This window comes from Aegilops tauschii, chromosome 2, assembly GCF_002575655.3.
Source record: "Aegilops tauschii subsp. strangulata cultivar AL8/78 chromosome 2, Aet v6.0, whole genome shotgun sequence".
Taxonomy (NCBI): domain Eukaryota; kingdom Viridiplantae; phylum Streptophyta; class Magnoliopsida; order Poales; family Poaceae; genus Aegilops; species Aegilops tauschii.
The window spans coordinates 504,315,342-504,332,175 of record NC_053036.3 but is presented as its reverse complement, the minus strand read 5'-3'; positions in this window follow the sequence as shown (position 1 = coordinate 504,332,175).

Here is a 16,834-nt window from a genome sequence, read left to right as displayed (position 1 = left end):
CGTATGTACACATACGTGGCCGTATTTTCTTTCTTGCACCCTGGCCGCTGTATGTACGTGTACATGCTACGTGCGCGCCTCTACTACGACACGTACGCGCCTCTACTATGACACGTGCATGCCTCTACATCCACCAGTATATATTTACGTACATGTTCGCGACCAGAATGACAACGCTACGTACGCTTCGACCAGGTGGGTCCTGACTGTCAGGCACTTCCTTGCCTGCGAAGATGTAGCTGGTGGGTCCCAGCAGTTAGGGGGGCGAATCATCTTTTTTGCCCGGACGCACTTCCTTGCGTGCGAAGATGTAGCTGGTGGGTCCCAGCAGTCAGGGGCAAACTTTTTTCGCGAAATATGGTGGCCCGTCCGGTGGGTCCCCGCTGTCAGGTGCAGGAATAATTACTTTGCACATAATAAGGAGGCACTTCCTTGCTGCGGCCTTGGACCCAGCTGTCAGCCTCTCCACGTACAGTCCACGTCCGATGGAGCCAAGGAAGACGCGGCAGTGGATGCCCACGCGTAGAGGAGTACGAGGGTTCACTCGTTCGCTGCGGTGTGAGGCTGCCGTCGCCGCAGAATAACAGGGGGTGTGGGTGAGTAGAGGGATGGCCTGGCCAGCGGTGGGAGTAGTAGGGGGCGATGAGGCCTCCGCCGCATCATAGCCGGCCACGGGAGGCAGGAGCACGAGGCACGACCGGCGCTGGTTTGGGCGGCTGGAGCAAGAAGACCAAAGGTTGAAGAAGCACTACGGCCGTTGGATGGACATCGTATGGTCACTGGAGCTAGAATCGTGCATATTGACTAAGTTGACAAAGCCCTCCGTCCCCGTCAACTTAGTAGGCCCACAAGTCAGCCTGCCGCTATACTGGGTCCCAGCTAACAGGGGGAGTATTCATTTTTTTTTGTGCGTAATAAGGAGGCACTTCCTTGCGTGCAAAGATATAACTGGTGGGTCCGAGCTGTCAGCGGCGGTAACGTTTTTTTCGCGAAATACAGAGGCCCTTTTGGTGGGTCCCTGATGTCAAGTGGAGGAATCATTATTTTGCGCGTAATAAGGAGGCATTTCCTTCCGTGCGGCCGTGGACCCAGCTCTCGGCCTCTCCACGTACAGTCCACTTCAGATGCATGTCGGTCGTTGACCACGTTGACCAGGCCGCGCCGAGAGCACCAGGGCGGTGGACGACGGCGAGGCCTAGGAAGGAAATGACACGGAGGCAGGGAAGACTCGGCAGTTGTTTCCCACGCAGAGGGGAGTACGACTGTACGAGGGTTTACTGGTTCGTCTGCCGTCACCGGAGAATAACAGCAGGTGTGGGTGAGTAGAGGGATGGCTAGGCCAGTGATGGGAGTACGGTGGGGCGGTGAGGCCTGCGCGGCAGCAGAGCCGGCCACGGGGAGGAGGGAGCAGGCAGTCCCGCCGGCGCTTGTTTGAGCGGCTGAGGCAGGAAGAGCAGAGATTGAAGAAGCACGATGGCCGTTGGATGGCCATCCAGCAGTCACTGCTTGTGCGTCAGCCTTTTTTTTGAGGAAAGCCTCAAATATGTGGAAAACATCATACATCCCATCTGCCATTATTTCTAATAATATACGGCCGATTTGCTAATTATTAAGGTTTTTTTGGAGCCCATATTCTTTTTGTTAGCATTACAGCCCATATTGTGGCCACGGTTAAAAAATATACGAAATTTATCATATTTCGGTGCGGTCCGAACAGTTATTAATCCCCAAATTTTGACTCACATTCAAACTAATTTTAAAAATAAATGTATATCAATATAAAATCCAGCAAATTCTCCATGCATAAAAATTAATGTAATTGAGAATCTCGAAATGAAAAAAAAGATATTTGAAACTAATTGCCGGTTTGATGTGTTTTAAAAATGTACATCCCATTTCTCATTACTGATGGGCCATTTTCTCGGCCAGCCGAATGAAAGCTCTCCTCGTCTTGAAAGATTTGCAGCCCAACAGGCCTGACAAAGGGACTTACTTGGCAAATCACAAAAAAACTAGGCTGTGGCCGTGGACAAATCTGTCAGCCTCTCCACGTACAGTACTCTTCCGATGGAAGTCGTTCCTTGACCACATTGACCACGCCGCGCGGAGAGCACCATGGCGGTGGACGACGGCGAGGCCTAGGAAGGGGACGACGCGGAGCCGGGGAAGACGCGGCAGTGGAAGCCCGTGCGGAGAGGAGTACGAGGGTTCACTGGTTCGGCTGCGGTGTGAGGCTGCCGTCACCGCAGGGCCAGGCCAGCGGTGGAAATAGTAGGGGGCAGTGAGGCCTCCGCGGCAGCACAGCCGGCCACGGGAGGTAGGAGCATGCGGCACGACCGGCGCTGCTTTGGGCGGCTGGAGCAAGAAGACCAGAGGTTGAAGAAGCACTACGGCCATTGGATGGACATCGTACGGTCACTTGAGCTAGAATCGTTCATATTGACTAAGTTGACAAAGCCCTTCGTCCCCGTCATCTTAGTAGGCCCACAAGTCATCCTCCCACCAAGGTGGGTCCCAGCTAGCCGGGGGAGTATTCATTTTTTTGTGCGTAATAAGGAGGCACTTCCGGTGGGTCCGAGCTGACAGCGGGGGGAACGTTTTTTTCGCGAAATACGGTGGCCCGTCAGGTGGGTCCGAGTAGTCAGGGGGCAAATGTTTTTTTCGCAAAATACGGTGGCCCGTCCAGTGGGTCCCTGCTATCAGTTGGAGGAATCATTATTTTCCGTGTAATAAGGAGGCACTTACTTGCTGCGGCCGTGGACCCAGCTGAGACTCTCCACGTACAGTATACTTCCGATGGAAGTCGTTCCTTGACCACGTTGACCTCGTCGCATTCCGTTGCATGCATGCGTCCATGGGCGTGGTGCGTCCCCACTGTCAGCCTCTCACATACAGTCATCTTCCGATGACTCTCGGTTGTTGACCACGTTGACCACACCGTGCCGAGCGCACCCAGACTGGAACGACCCGGAGATGGGGAAGACGGGGCTGTGGAGTCGCAGATGGAGAGGAGTGGGAAACTTCACTGGTTCGGGTGCGCGGCAGCACAGCTGCGGGGCCGCCCACGGGAGACAGGAGCAAGAACAGAGGTTGAAGAAGGAGCATGGCTGTTGGATTAACATCCAACGGTCCAGCTGCTAGAATCATTTGTTGATTAAGTTGACAAAGCCGTGCGTACACGTCCGCTTAGTAGGCCGACAAGTCAGTCACCAAATCTGACGGGTCCCAACTGTCAACGGGATGAATAATTTTTTTCACAAAACAAGGAGGCACTTCCTTCCGTGCGAAGATACAGCCGGTGGGTCCCAGCTGTCAGGTGGAGAAATATTTTTTTCACAAAACAAGGAGGTCCCTCCTGTAGCTGGTTCGAATCCAAACCTAGACTATGACTATATATGGTGCTATGCTACTCTGCAAGTAATGAAACTGACATATCCAACATTCGCTTCTCCTCTTCTCTACTTACTCTGCCTAGCATCAGAAGCTCTGGCCGTAGCAACCATGTCCGCTGGCTGCTCGTCCACCTGCTCTTCAGCAGGCAACAACCAGATATGCGCCAAGTGGCCACCCGTACCATCGCCTGTGGGTCCCATCACACCCCCGTCGGCACGCACACCGCAGCCGATTGCTCATCGCAACCCGCTGCCGTTGGTGTGGTGCCACTGCTGCAAATCACGCAGAGTCATCCGTCGCGTCTCAACCACAATCCGCAACCCTGGCCGAGTCTTCTACAAATGCCCGAATCATGGGGTAATAATATGTTCAAGTGTTGTTCTGCTGGGTTCAGTTGCTGATTTTTTTTAATAGTTTGGTTGATGATCTTCCAATTTGATTCATGCAGAAAAGGGAAGATTCGTGTGATTTGTATTTCTGGGAAGTTGCTGATGTGGGGGAATACAACTACGCTGATTATTTGGTTAGCCGAGGAATCCCAATACCAGCAGGTTGGGGTGTTGGACAAGTAACTGAAGGAACGATAGAAGAGGAAGATGCAAAGCAGAAGGTTAAAGATGCAGTTCCTCTGATCATGGCCAAGCAACAGCTGCTGAACGGCCTTGACAGCAATGAGGAGATGAAAGAGCTTGTGAAGATAATGGGCAAAATCGATGTGCTCTATAGGATGATTGTCTCTTTATTGAAGTGTATGTAGCACTCGTGATGTATTCAGTGGCTACGACATGAGCACTTTGCTGAAACTAGTAATGAATGAAACCTGTGTAGCAGGCTGGGCGTAGTGTTGTGAACATCTAATGATTTCTATTAAAGGAAATCAGGGGGTATCCCCTTTTGCTCATATAAATAAATAAATAGCAGAGGCCCTGTCGGGTCAGCTTTGTTCTCATTCGAAGACGTCGAGCAAATTGCAGTCCAACAGTAAACTATGTCATCAAATTCAAGTTTCACAGCCAAATATGAGTACAACTAGACAACAATGTCATCATGTTTTAGTTGTCATACAATCACCAAACACAAATCAGCATACATAACAAGTGATGTTCTCACAGCAAAATACTAAACAACATGTTCATCAGGTTTCAGTTGTCATAGCAAACACAATTTCACATAGTAGATAAAAAAACGTCTTCTCACAGGCAAATACGACAAAAGCAATTTAATCATCATCCGCAGCAGCAACGTCAACATCTTCGCCATGTGTATCAGTCTGAATCGTAATTCCCCACGGTGTCATCTTATTCATCGTCCTCAACGTCCTCGAACGTTGGCTTCTTCTTGATCAACCCTTGTATGTCCACAGCACGACAGGCAATCTTTTCGCCGGTGTCATTGACGTGATGGTTCTCAAAGATATTAGGAACATCTGTGTTATCTTGTACATCAGGAGCAGTGTAAGCATCATTTTGTTGTGCAACTTCATTAAACGAATTCCTCTGCTCAAACCTTTGCAATACTCTCCAGTCATCGCTACGTGCAAATGTGTCTTCCAAGAAAAATATCTGTGTTGCTTGATTTGCCAAAATAAAAGGCTCGTTGGTCTGGTACACCGCCTTGACATTGATGGATTTGAAATAATCATCAGCTCTAGGTTTTGCGATCCTGGAAAACAGGTTATACCAACGACAGCACAACAGAACCACACAGCGATGATCCTCGAAACTGAAGATATACTGCAACTGAACAATGCCTGTTATGTTAGCATACATTTCAGTTGTCTCTTTGTCATACATATCTGTGCTCATGATGGCACTGTTTTGTGTCTTCCTGCCTTCGTCTCGTGCAAGGGTGTTGTAGCGCACATCTCCAACAACGCAAGATTCGTAATGTCTTACCCGAGTATCAGGACCCATTGCTAGTGAGTAAAGGGCATCATCAACTGCCTGCCCATCCTCCCGCATCTTCTTAACCTATGGTTAGAAAATAAACAAGCTGATCATCTTATGTACTCAATATATTAAAAAAACTGACAGTGCACTTCAAAAGCTTACATGGTTCTTGAACCATTTCGCAAATCCTGCCATAACCACTTTGTCAATGTTTCTTGGATTTTGCGGCAGTAACTCCTCTTTGTAGATGCTGCACAACATAGTGATCGCGTCAAACATCTAAATATATAAGAATGTGCTGCAAGTTTAGTAGATTATGATGTATAAGCTGCAGTACTGCACTTACTTGATATAAGGTAGTATCTCAGGACAGTTATTCAACACATACCAAACCATTTTGTCCAAATCTTTAGGTTTGTCCTCTTGTCGACTCTTCCCTGTAACTCGAATAGAATAATCGAAAACATTGAGCCCGGGATTGTCTTCACCCACCTCTTTGCTAAGCTGATCAGCTGTTTCAATGTATTTTGAGCAGAATGTCAACGCTTCTGTAGCAATGTAGACCTCTGCAATGGAACCCTCGGGTCTAGCTCTGTTCCTAGCATAGCCCTTGAAAGTGCCTAGCCGCCTTTCAATAGGGTACATCCAGCCATACTGCACTGGACCTCTAAGTAGTGCCTCATCAGGTAGATGAACAGCCAAATGCACCATCACATCAAAGAAGGCTGGAGGATATATCTTCTCAAGGTCGCATAGGATAGTTGGTATCTTCTCTCTAAGATGCTCCAAAGCATCTATCCTGATATTCCTACTGCGGAGTTCCCTGAAGAATTGTCCCAACTCTGCAACTGCTCTGTATAAGTCAGGGCGGCCCAATCCTCTAAGGACAACAGGTAAAACCCTTTGAAGTAGGACGTGGCAGTCATGAGTTTTCAACCCTTGTACCTTGTTTCCATCTGCACTGACTCTCCTTTCAGGGTTGGAAGCAAATCCATGTGGGAATCTCACACGTGACAGGACCTCGCGGAATTCTTTTCTTTTTACCTTGTCCAAGACGTACACAGCTGGTGCCATATCCCGTGGTTTACCTTCATGTTGCACCTACAAATCCTTTCTGATACCCAGGTGTGTCAAATCAATCCTAGATTTTAAGGTATCTTTCGTCTTGCCTTCAATATTAAGCAGTGTGCCGATAATGCTGTCACATATATTTTTCTCGATGTGCATCACATCAAGATTATGCCGCAGATCCAGATCTTTCCAATACTCCAAGTCCCACAAAGTTGACCTGCGGGTAAACAGTAATCTCTCTTCTACCCTGCCACGCTTCCTTTTCCCGCTACCATTACCAGGATGGTCTCCTGGTGTAATATGCCTAACCTTCTCTAATTCCACTTGCAATTCATCGGCGGTGAGCCTCTTTGACGCATCACGGTTTTCATGCTTTGCATTGAACACATGTCTTCGGTATTTTCTAGGATGCGGCTTGTCCTTGGCAAGGAAACGGCGGTGTCCAATGTAACAGATCTTGCTAAGTATTGCGTATGACAGCGGATTCCTGTCACAGCGAACACATGCATTGTAACCATGTGTCGTTCGCCCTGACATAGTGCCCAAAGCCGGATAATCATGGATGCACCAAATTATAATAGCACACAGAAAGAAATCAACTGGTGGGCTGCTATATAGGTCTCGAGTGAGAACACCCTTCCATAGCTGTTGAAGTTCCTCCACAAGAGGCTCCTTGAACAAATCAAAATCCTTTCCAGGACTTTTTGGACCTGGGATGAGTAAGGCCATCATGTAGTTTGATTCTTTGGTGCAGACATTTGGAGGCATGTTGTAAGGGATAACAAGCACTGGCCACATGCTATATGTGGCGCTCTGGTGGGCAAATGGGTTAAATCCATCTGAAGCTAAGCCAAGTCTAATGTGTCTCGGGTCAGCAGCAAACTCTTTGTGTTTATCATTGAAGCTTTTCCACTCACTACCATGAGATGGATGGCTCATTACATTCTGATCTCTATACTCCTGGTTCCTAGAATGCCACAGTACATCCTCTCTTGTTTCAGCATCATGAAACAACCTCTGCAATCTTGGTATAATTGGAAAATGTCTCAGAACATTATGAGGAATCCTCTTCACAGCATCGCCATCTTTCCATCTTGATGATTTGCATTTCGGGTATTCAGTTAAGTTGGCATAATCCTTCCGGAACAGAACACAATTATTCTTACAAACATGGATCATATCATATCCAATTCCAACTGCATGAAGGAAATTCTTCATTTTACTGTAGGTGTGTGGCAGCTCAGACGCATCTGGGAAAGATTCGCGGAAAGCAGCCAACATCGCATTGAATGATTTGTTGGTCATCCGCTCAAATGTCTTCACCTGAACAAAGGTGACCATGGCTGAGAATACTGACAGCTTATTTCCTGGGGTGACAGCAACGTTGCATTGTTCCAACATGCGGGCCCACCGTTTTTCTTCTGCAGGTGAAAGTTCACGGAATGCACGAGCATTTCGTAGCATTGTTTCAATGTTGGTCAAACTCACTAGTTCCGCCACCACCACCTCCTCCTCCTCTTCCACCTGAGCATCAGGCAGATCAAGATGGTGATCTGCTGCTTCCACGTAGTCAATAACATTGACGTTCACAGCTTCACCATGATGAACCCACCTAGTATATGTGACTGACATCCCATACAAGTGTAGATGATTTTGCACAGTTGACTGGGGTCTTGTAACTGAATTCATACAACTGCTACACGGGCAGAGCACATCTGATTTTGGACCACCGTACTCAGCTCTGATAAAGTTCATGAAGTTTTCAACCCCCTCGACATATGCAGTGGAGAATCTTCAAGAACAAGTTATCCAAGTCCTGTCCATCTGTTAGACATACAAATTAGTTCTTCTACTAGATATTACGGGAAAAACATATATGCTTTTTTATGAAGTCCAAAAAAAATACCTAGGTCGATGTCTAAAGCTATGGCAAGATATTTGGACGAGCAGATCTAAGTAACGAAATATATGTAAAGCTAATTCAGCAAACAGATTTGAGTGCCAAATTATGGCAGGCTGTTTCAGCAGTCAATGAGGCCGAGCACACAGCCATCGAACTATCGAAGGCCATCACAGCAACAAAGATCGAGTATAAAACGGTGTAGAGCTATTTCACCTAACAGATTGGCTACTAGACCATGGCAATCTACGTCATAATAAATATATGGCAGGATATTTTAGCAACTAATCGGCCTTGGCATGCCATCTCAGCTAAGCAGATTGAGTGCAGAACAGGGCAAGGAAGCTTCTTAAGCAGAGCATATTGACAGTAAACTACTTCAGCAAACAGTGAGATTAACAGCGTCTATCAGCTAACATTCAGCGCTACACCGACATGAACGGGGCCTCGGTCTAGAATGCGCGTACCGTGGGAGAAGCTGACTGCCGTGCGTATCCACACAAACGTCGCCAGTGGTGGCGGCGCTGACCGCCTTGCACCTCCACAAGAACGTAGCCAGAGGTGGCGGCGCGGCTAGAGGACGGCAGTCTACGAGAGCGTACTGTGGGAGCGAGAGGATCGCCGAACCGCGGCGCCGACGTATCGGCGCGGCGGGGCGGGCGGCTTTGGCGGAGCAAATGGAGTGGAGGGGGACAGGGGGAGGGGGGTTTGGGGAATATTATTGGCTAGTTGGCCGAAGGGCGGTTGAATCGGATTTGGGGGGAATTTTTGGGTGTGGGGGGGATTTTCGCGCGGTGGGCGGGGGGAGTTTGGCGCATGGTCGGTTTCTCCAAGTGCAGTCCCACGTGTCAGTGAAGAGGCAAGCCGAAGCGCGTTCCGTTTGCGTGAGCCGTGTGCAGGACCGAACGTGTGTGGGGTGCAATGCGACCGCGACAGGAGTGCTGTGAGTGTACCGCCTTTTTTCCTTTTAAACTAGGTGCTTCGCCCCCTCAAAAAAAAAATTGTTGCTTCGCGCGATCCATCGATACTACTACTAGTAATCCGGTAATCCCGACTAAAACGGCGCGGCCGGGTCTTTTCCCGCGCGATATGCTGGGAGGTTGGCTTAGTTGGGTTTTTTAGGACAAGTAATGCTACACCTACGTAATCCCAGTTACGTAATTAACGTAATGTGAAACGTGTGAGCTGTTGATTGTAGATTGGGGGGAGGGAGGGGCCCACCACCATGAAAATCAGGGGAGGAGAGAGAGAGGCAATTTACGTTAACCCTTTCGTAGGTTCCCGTAGATGTAGAAAGATGTGAAATGGATGAATGTGTAGTGGACGTACTATTGGAGTGCCTAAGATAATTTGTGTATGTATAGACCCTATGTGTTTATTTTACTTGGTGTGCCTGTCATCCTGCAATATAGGACGTCCGATCTATATCTAACGGATAGGAAGGAAACTATGACAATTTACCCGCATTCCTCTCCACATTTGCAGATAAGGCTTTCCCTCGTTCATCCTTTTGTCCCACAAGATCTTGATCTTCCGTGCAACGCACGGGCATCTTGCTAGTACTCCTACAATATGTATATTATTGTGAAAGTTCATATACACCGGCCGAGATTAATGCAAACACGGCAGATTTTCATTACATTTTGAACTTTTATAGGACAGAAAAATAAAAGAAACCTGACCCTAAACCAATTCTATGGCGGCGACCGACGTCCTCCATCTGCGATCTCTATGTACGGGGGCGGGGTTCAAGACCCGTGAAGTGAAGGTGCGGTCTCCGGCGAGGAAGAGTCGAACACGGGATACGGACCGGCCCGTTGGCACACCATGCCCTGCCGCCTCCCATGCCCTACTCATCCTCGGAGGAGTCCCCGACCTCGGCGGTGCCGGACGTTGGACGGCGGCAAGTAGGACGCGTGGCTGGCGGTGCTCCCGTCGTCAGCCGCCAGCATGGCCACCGCTTGTGCGGTCGCGTCCGCGTCCGGCTATGCCGCTATTGCGTCGCGAGAGGCGACTTGAGCGAGGGCGGCGACCTCGAGCGTCATCCCCGAAGACAAGCTCTCCCGCAGAGCGTTCGCGCTTGCGGTCATGGCGGATGTGGTGCCAGGTAGGAGGACGAGGCGCTATGGTGTGGAGGTTAGCTGGGCGTTGCCGCTTTAAGTAGCGCATTCCGGGGAGGCCAAGCGTCCGGGTGTGTCATTAAGTCGCCGGAGTTGGTTCCTCGGGCACCGAGCCTCTTAACGACGACATACAAATGGACGGCATGAATGCGGGCAGCTGGCGCCGACTGGGAATGCACCACGCGACAGCGCGAGGGATGAGGGTTTTGGTGTGCCAGGGTAGTCACCTGCGGTCGTGGCAACATTGGAGATGCCCTTTGCTCACATGCGATCCCCGCATGTCATTGAAAAAGCAAGATGACCCGGCATGGTCTCAGGTCCAGAGGATGCAGTTGGCCGCGTTACACCACTCCGCTGACACGTCACGGCGCCCCGTGCATCCTCGACGAGCCGGGTGTTGGGGTGTGTTTGGATTGTGGCCAAAGTGCACCTTACCAAAATTTTGGTCATGAAGCAAAGATTGGTCTTTGTTTGGATGGTTGCCACTTTTTTGGCATGCCAATGAACTTTAGCCAACTCTAGTTCATTTTTCTTGCAAATGTCGGCCAAATCATGGGCAATCAATACCTCAACCAAAATTTTGGTCATGACCCAAAGATTGGTCTTTGTTTGGATGGTTGCCATTTCTTTGGCATGCCAATGAACTGTAGCCAACTCTAGTTCATTTTTCTTGCCAATGTCGGCCAAATCATGGGCAACCAATACCTCAACCAAAATTTTGGCTACCCAATGCTTTGATGGGGCAACCTTGGGCACAAATCAAACATACCGTTGGTCGTGCCACAGCACTAACGCCACCCTCGGCACACTGAAACTGACCGTGTCTAGCGACGATATGAGCGTGTCGCTCACCGTAGTCGCCGTGTCCAGAGGCGGTGCTGGAGCTGCGCCCCGTTGTTGGCCCCAACGACCCACATGAACGGTTGTCGGTGGCGAGGAGGTCGTGGGCCAGCTCCTCCATTGGACTAGTCTGTGCTACGTCGTCCTGATGGGTGTGCCCCACATGTCGGTTTCCCTGTTTTCCCGGCCATATTCGAGCGTCAGTGCTCCGCGTTGCACATTAGGCCTTTCATTATGTAGGCCAAGCGAGACAACTTATTGTTTATTTGAGCCGTTCAAGTATAATCATGTGGCGTTTGCTTATTTCTCATTCCTCTCCAACCCTCTTCTCCATCGATCATGTCGCCCTCCAGTCGAGTCCATCCTCCCGCATGCCTCATTTGAACATTCCGCCGAGTATCATTCGCATGTACCCACCCTAGTCCTCTTTCAATAGATCTCCGGACCCCGAGATGAAATCGAGAGGGAACGAGTGGGGGCACGTGATACCTAAGGCGGATTTTGAACGTACAATATACTCCCCCTATCCTTTCTAGTTTACATATAAGTTTTATGTGTAGTCAAAGTATCTCTACTTTGATATAAAAAGGTATCAACATTCAACAACGCCCAATCAATATTGTTAGATTTGTACGTACTCCTAGATTTGTACTCGAGATGGTTTCCAATTTGACTATTGACAAGATTAATAGTACATGAGATGTATAATGTGAAAATTATATCATTGGAAACTCCTTTCACATACGAATTTGACCGTATGCTTTGTGTAAGTTGCATGCCATATATTATTACTCTAACATTTGGTCAAAGTTAGCCTCGAAAAACGCATTAGACCCTGTATGCTTTGTGTAAGTTGCATGTCATATATTATTACTCTAACATTTGTGTAAGTTGCATGTCATATATTATTACTCTAACATTTGGACAAAGTAGTATAGTGGAAGTGGATCCTCTGACGTAGGTATCCCTGCCTTACCCTCCCTTTCGGTCATTTACTGGCAGACCCCATGCTTGCTAGGCCCCGCATGTCAGTTACTCAATGGGTTCGGCCACGTCAGGGGATCCTCATCCGTAGTATACTCCCTCTGTTTTTATTTACTCCGCATAAAACAGAGGGAGTGGTGGTATAATAAATGACGCGGGCGGGGGAGGGGGAGGGACGTCGGTTTGCTCTCAATTGCGGTCCCACAAGCGAGCGAAAACGCAAGACGAAGCGCGTTCCATTCGGTGAGCGACGTGGAGGGTCCAGCATGCCGGGCTGCAACGCGAACGCGACAAGAGCGATGTACAGTCAAAACCGATTGACCGGTCGTCAACGGAACCACTATTCACACCAGAACCTTCGCTGCTCGGCCTACGCCAGCCACTGCCCTAAAACCACACCAAATCTCCAGCCCATTCCCCTACCTTTCGATCCCCTAGCCCGCATCAAGCGTCCCCTAGTTCGCCGGAAAGCCATGGTGGGCCGCAAGATCACTTACTACAAGATGCTGACGCCGGAGCGCCGCGCAGAAATCACGGCGGCGGTCGGCGCCACAGAGCTCCATTCCCAAGCTCGCTTTGCGGCGGGCCAATCCCCGAGTTCTCTGGAGCCAAGCTACGAGGAGGTGGAAGCAGATCCAATGTTCATGGCGGAGGTCGCGGCGCAGAAGGCCCCCGATGGGTATGATACGATGGACGTCGACTTCGTGCCGGCGTCCGAGTCCCCCATGGTGCAGGCGGACCAGCGGTTCAACATGGCGATACTAAAGGAGGACCGGGAGGCAGAGGCTCAACTCAACGCGGAGCGCGCGCATGCCGCTACCATCGAGGCTCTCCTGCAGGCGGAACCGGATGTCGTGGATGTGAACCGGGCGGCGGAGGCTCAACTTGAGGCGGAGCGCGCGGATGCCGCTGCCATCGAGGCCCTCCTGCAAGCGGAACCAGACGTCCTGGACTTGAACCGGGCGGCAGAGGCTCGACTCGACGCAGAGCGCGCAGATGCCGCTCTCATCGACGCCCTCCTGCAGGCGGAACCGGATGTCCTGGACTTGAACCGGGCGGCGGAGGCTCGACTCGACGCGGAGCGCGCGAATGCCTCCGCCATCGAGGCCCTCCTGCACGCGGAACCGGACGTCCTTGACTTGAACCGGGTTGTGCTCTCGTCCGTGCAAAGCGCCCGCACGCTCCGCTTGAACGAGTAGCTGGAGGCCGAGGACAACCACGGTGCGGAGACACACGTCGGCAGCGACGGCTGGTTCGAGCCGGCAGCCAAAGACGAAGAGGTCGTCTCTTTCCGCGAGCAGTGATAGTTTTTCTTTATGTTGTTGTTTTTATGGATCTTTTGCTGTGTAAAACATATATTTGTTATGCAAGTCGCCTGACTTGGGTCAGTCTACCATTTCAGGCGGTTGGATGAATATCCTACGTCTCCTAACCCTTCTTTCCTTCTTCCTCACCTCTTCTTCTTCCCCAACAGACCACCGCACGGGCCGTACGGATACTCCCCAACATGCGGTTGGATAAACATACTCTATGAACGAAAATTATGTGTCAGCGATAGGATGGCTGAGTTTGGTTTGTTCACATGCGACAACACGTGTCAGTGAGGGTGCGTTCCCTTGGTTGGGTTTGCGGCGTGCAGGAGCGACTGTGTGAGGGTGCGGTGCGACCGCGGCGTGCAGGAGCGACCGTGTGAGGGTGCGGTGCGACCGCGACAGCCGTGCGCAAGTGTACCTCCTTCTCATTTTGAAAACTTTAGGCAAGCTTGGCAAAAATGTGTGGCGAAGTTTGGCAATGCAAGGCCTAGACCCAAACAGGATAAGTATGTACGTAATAGGAGTACTAGTGTTAAAAAAGAAAGGCGGGGTTTTCCTTCGCGGGATTTAATCGATACAAATCCTCGTTTCACGTGTCAATTAATGCGTATTTTTTTCTCCAAAGACCAAAGAGCTAACCATCTCACTCCTCATCGCTTGATTAATGCAGCGCCATGCAAACCAACCTTCTCACTTCCGCATGCATGCAGGGGATATTAATGTCCTTGGTTGCTAACCCCATCAATTTTGCCTCGATTAGTGTTAGTGGCCCTTTGCAAATTGTAATTTTGATATACTGGCCTTGTGTACAAAAAAAATGGAGGTAGTAACTATATTTGACTTCCTTCCCCATTGCGGTGGAACCGACGATATCTTTTTTTGGTGGTTTGGCGAAGCGCGTTCGACGGAGAACACCATTGAGGGAGACCACAGTAATTCGTTCGCCAGTGCCGCCTGCAAGCCGAGACAACCGCCTTATTTGCATCCAGGAAGTCCTTTACTAGTACTACTAGGAGTACTAGTGCGGTGAGATGGTTTATCAAAGAAGACGATGGAGAAGCGGAGTCAGCGAAGAGTGAAATGATGGTTGCTTCGTCCATGCTTTTGTGATTTGACGCCTCACTGCTTTGTGATTTGTGATAGAAGGGACAGGGGAGTAGACTCTGTGCTCTATACTATACTACATGCGTCCAAGCATGGGAGAAAGAGGAGAGACGTTTTTCTATTCCTTCAATCAATCAATTAGGGAGCTTCGGTTCCATCTTTTTGACTTTGGCAACACCGTTCACAATGGTTCCCACGATGCCAAAAGCTATTGTCACATTTGGCTACACATTGTGGATGCCCTTAACCGTACCACTTGGTTTTGCTCCTGTGTGCTATCTATAAAAATCTCAATTATATTGATCTAAAAAATTATAGAATCAAGATTAGTAAAAAGGAGGTGATTTTGCCGCGCGGATGGCGGGGGAGGTTTCTTATTTGAGCAATGCTACATCCACGTAATGGTTTACGTAAAGTTACGAACTGATGTGATGTGGGACTATTTGATTGGATTAAAGGAGAGGATTAGGCCCACCCCACCTGAAAATCAGGGGGGCATATATAGATTAGATGGAAAGTATACGTAGCAGCTACGTAGCCCTTTGTAAGTCTAGGATTAGGCTTCTTATTTTCGGAGGACGTTGTCCTGGCGCTTTGCTAACATGCGGTCCCACGTGTCAGTGCTTTACCAAGCCGATCCGCGTCCCACATGAGGCAGAACAACGGCAGAAGCAACACGTGGTTAAGTTGAAGAAGATGAGGGAGAAGCGGATTCAGCAATGAGTGAAATGATGGTTGCTTCGTCCCTCCAACTTAACGGCGGGAAAGCTGCATCTTGTGATTTGACGCCTCATTGCTCATTACTACGCCGGCGCCATGACTGGGGTGCTTCACCCTGACTGCTCTGCACTGTATTCCGGTATGGCACGTGGACCCGGTAGCTTGATGTCCCACATGTCGGCGAAAGGGACTAGAAGATTTATGAAAGCGAGCGCTCCACTCTTACGACGGAGGAGTAGACGACACGACGGCCCAGTGAACTATCACTTGTAGTACTGTATAGTACTATAGTTTTGCTGTTTCGCACGATCCATCGATACAAACCCGATTAAACAAGAAAGGGCAGGATTTTTCCCGCGCGGTAGATGATACTGGCCATATATTTCAAAGGCAATTTTAATGTATGCAAACTGAATAATTATAAGTAATAATATGATATCTAGTAAAACTAAAAACACATATGATTTATTGTGTTAGAGTGTAGTAGTAGTGCTGTATTGCATAGTTGTTAGATGTAACATGCGAGAACGTGTAGATATGTAGTTTTGGAGGGCCTACAGAGAGAAAAGCGTAATACGGTCACCGAACTTCAGAATAAGTTGATTACGGTCACTATATACGTTTTGCGGTGATTATACGCTCACTTGCTCACAGTTCAGCATCGGATTGCACTCTGTTGACCGGCCAAATAGTCTGCGTGGCGCCATGTTGACTAGTTAAATTAACCACGTTCCTTGTGGGTCCCACCTGTCAGTTCGCATAGGCAAAAGGTCAGATAAACACAAATTTACGCAGGCGCGACAAGGCTCCAACCCGTGTGCGGGAATCACCTGGTTGTGTATGTGTTTGTCAGGGCCTGATGTGTGCACATGCACGTGTAGGTTGAGCACTTGAGCGTGAGAGTGTGTGTTGGTCGTGTGGTGTACTGGTGTGTCCATGCATGCGTGCGTGTGTGCATGTGAGTGTTTCATGCGTGCGTGCGTGGCTGTGTGTGTACGTGTGAGTGTTGCGTGCGTGCGTGGGTGCATGTGTTTGTGTGAGTGCTGCGTGGATGCAGTTCGTGTGCATGCGTGCGTGTGTGTATAATCACCACACCAGCTCCTGTGTGTTAAAACAGACGGCTCAGCATACCAATACAAGGCCACCTTGTCCGCTGTGCCCGCGGTCATGACTTCAAACCACCGTCCAAATATTTTTTTGTCGTTTGTTTTCATTCTTACTAGCAAGATGCTCGTGCGTTGCACGTAACATCAAGATGCATTTGTATGACTTGTTTATCTTGTGAGAGAAAAGGATGAACGAGGGAAGGCCTTATTTGCAAATGTGGAGAGGTGTGTGGGTACCTTTTTGCAAAATTTCCATAGTTTCTTTCCTATCCGTCAGATATAAATCGGACGGCCTATATTGCAGGATGGCAGGCACACCATCATCACCAACTCTGTTTTTTATAAGAGTTTATTTTATGTATTTTATAAGAGTGTAGATGTAGAGTAGATACAA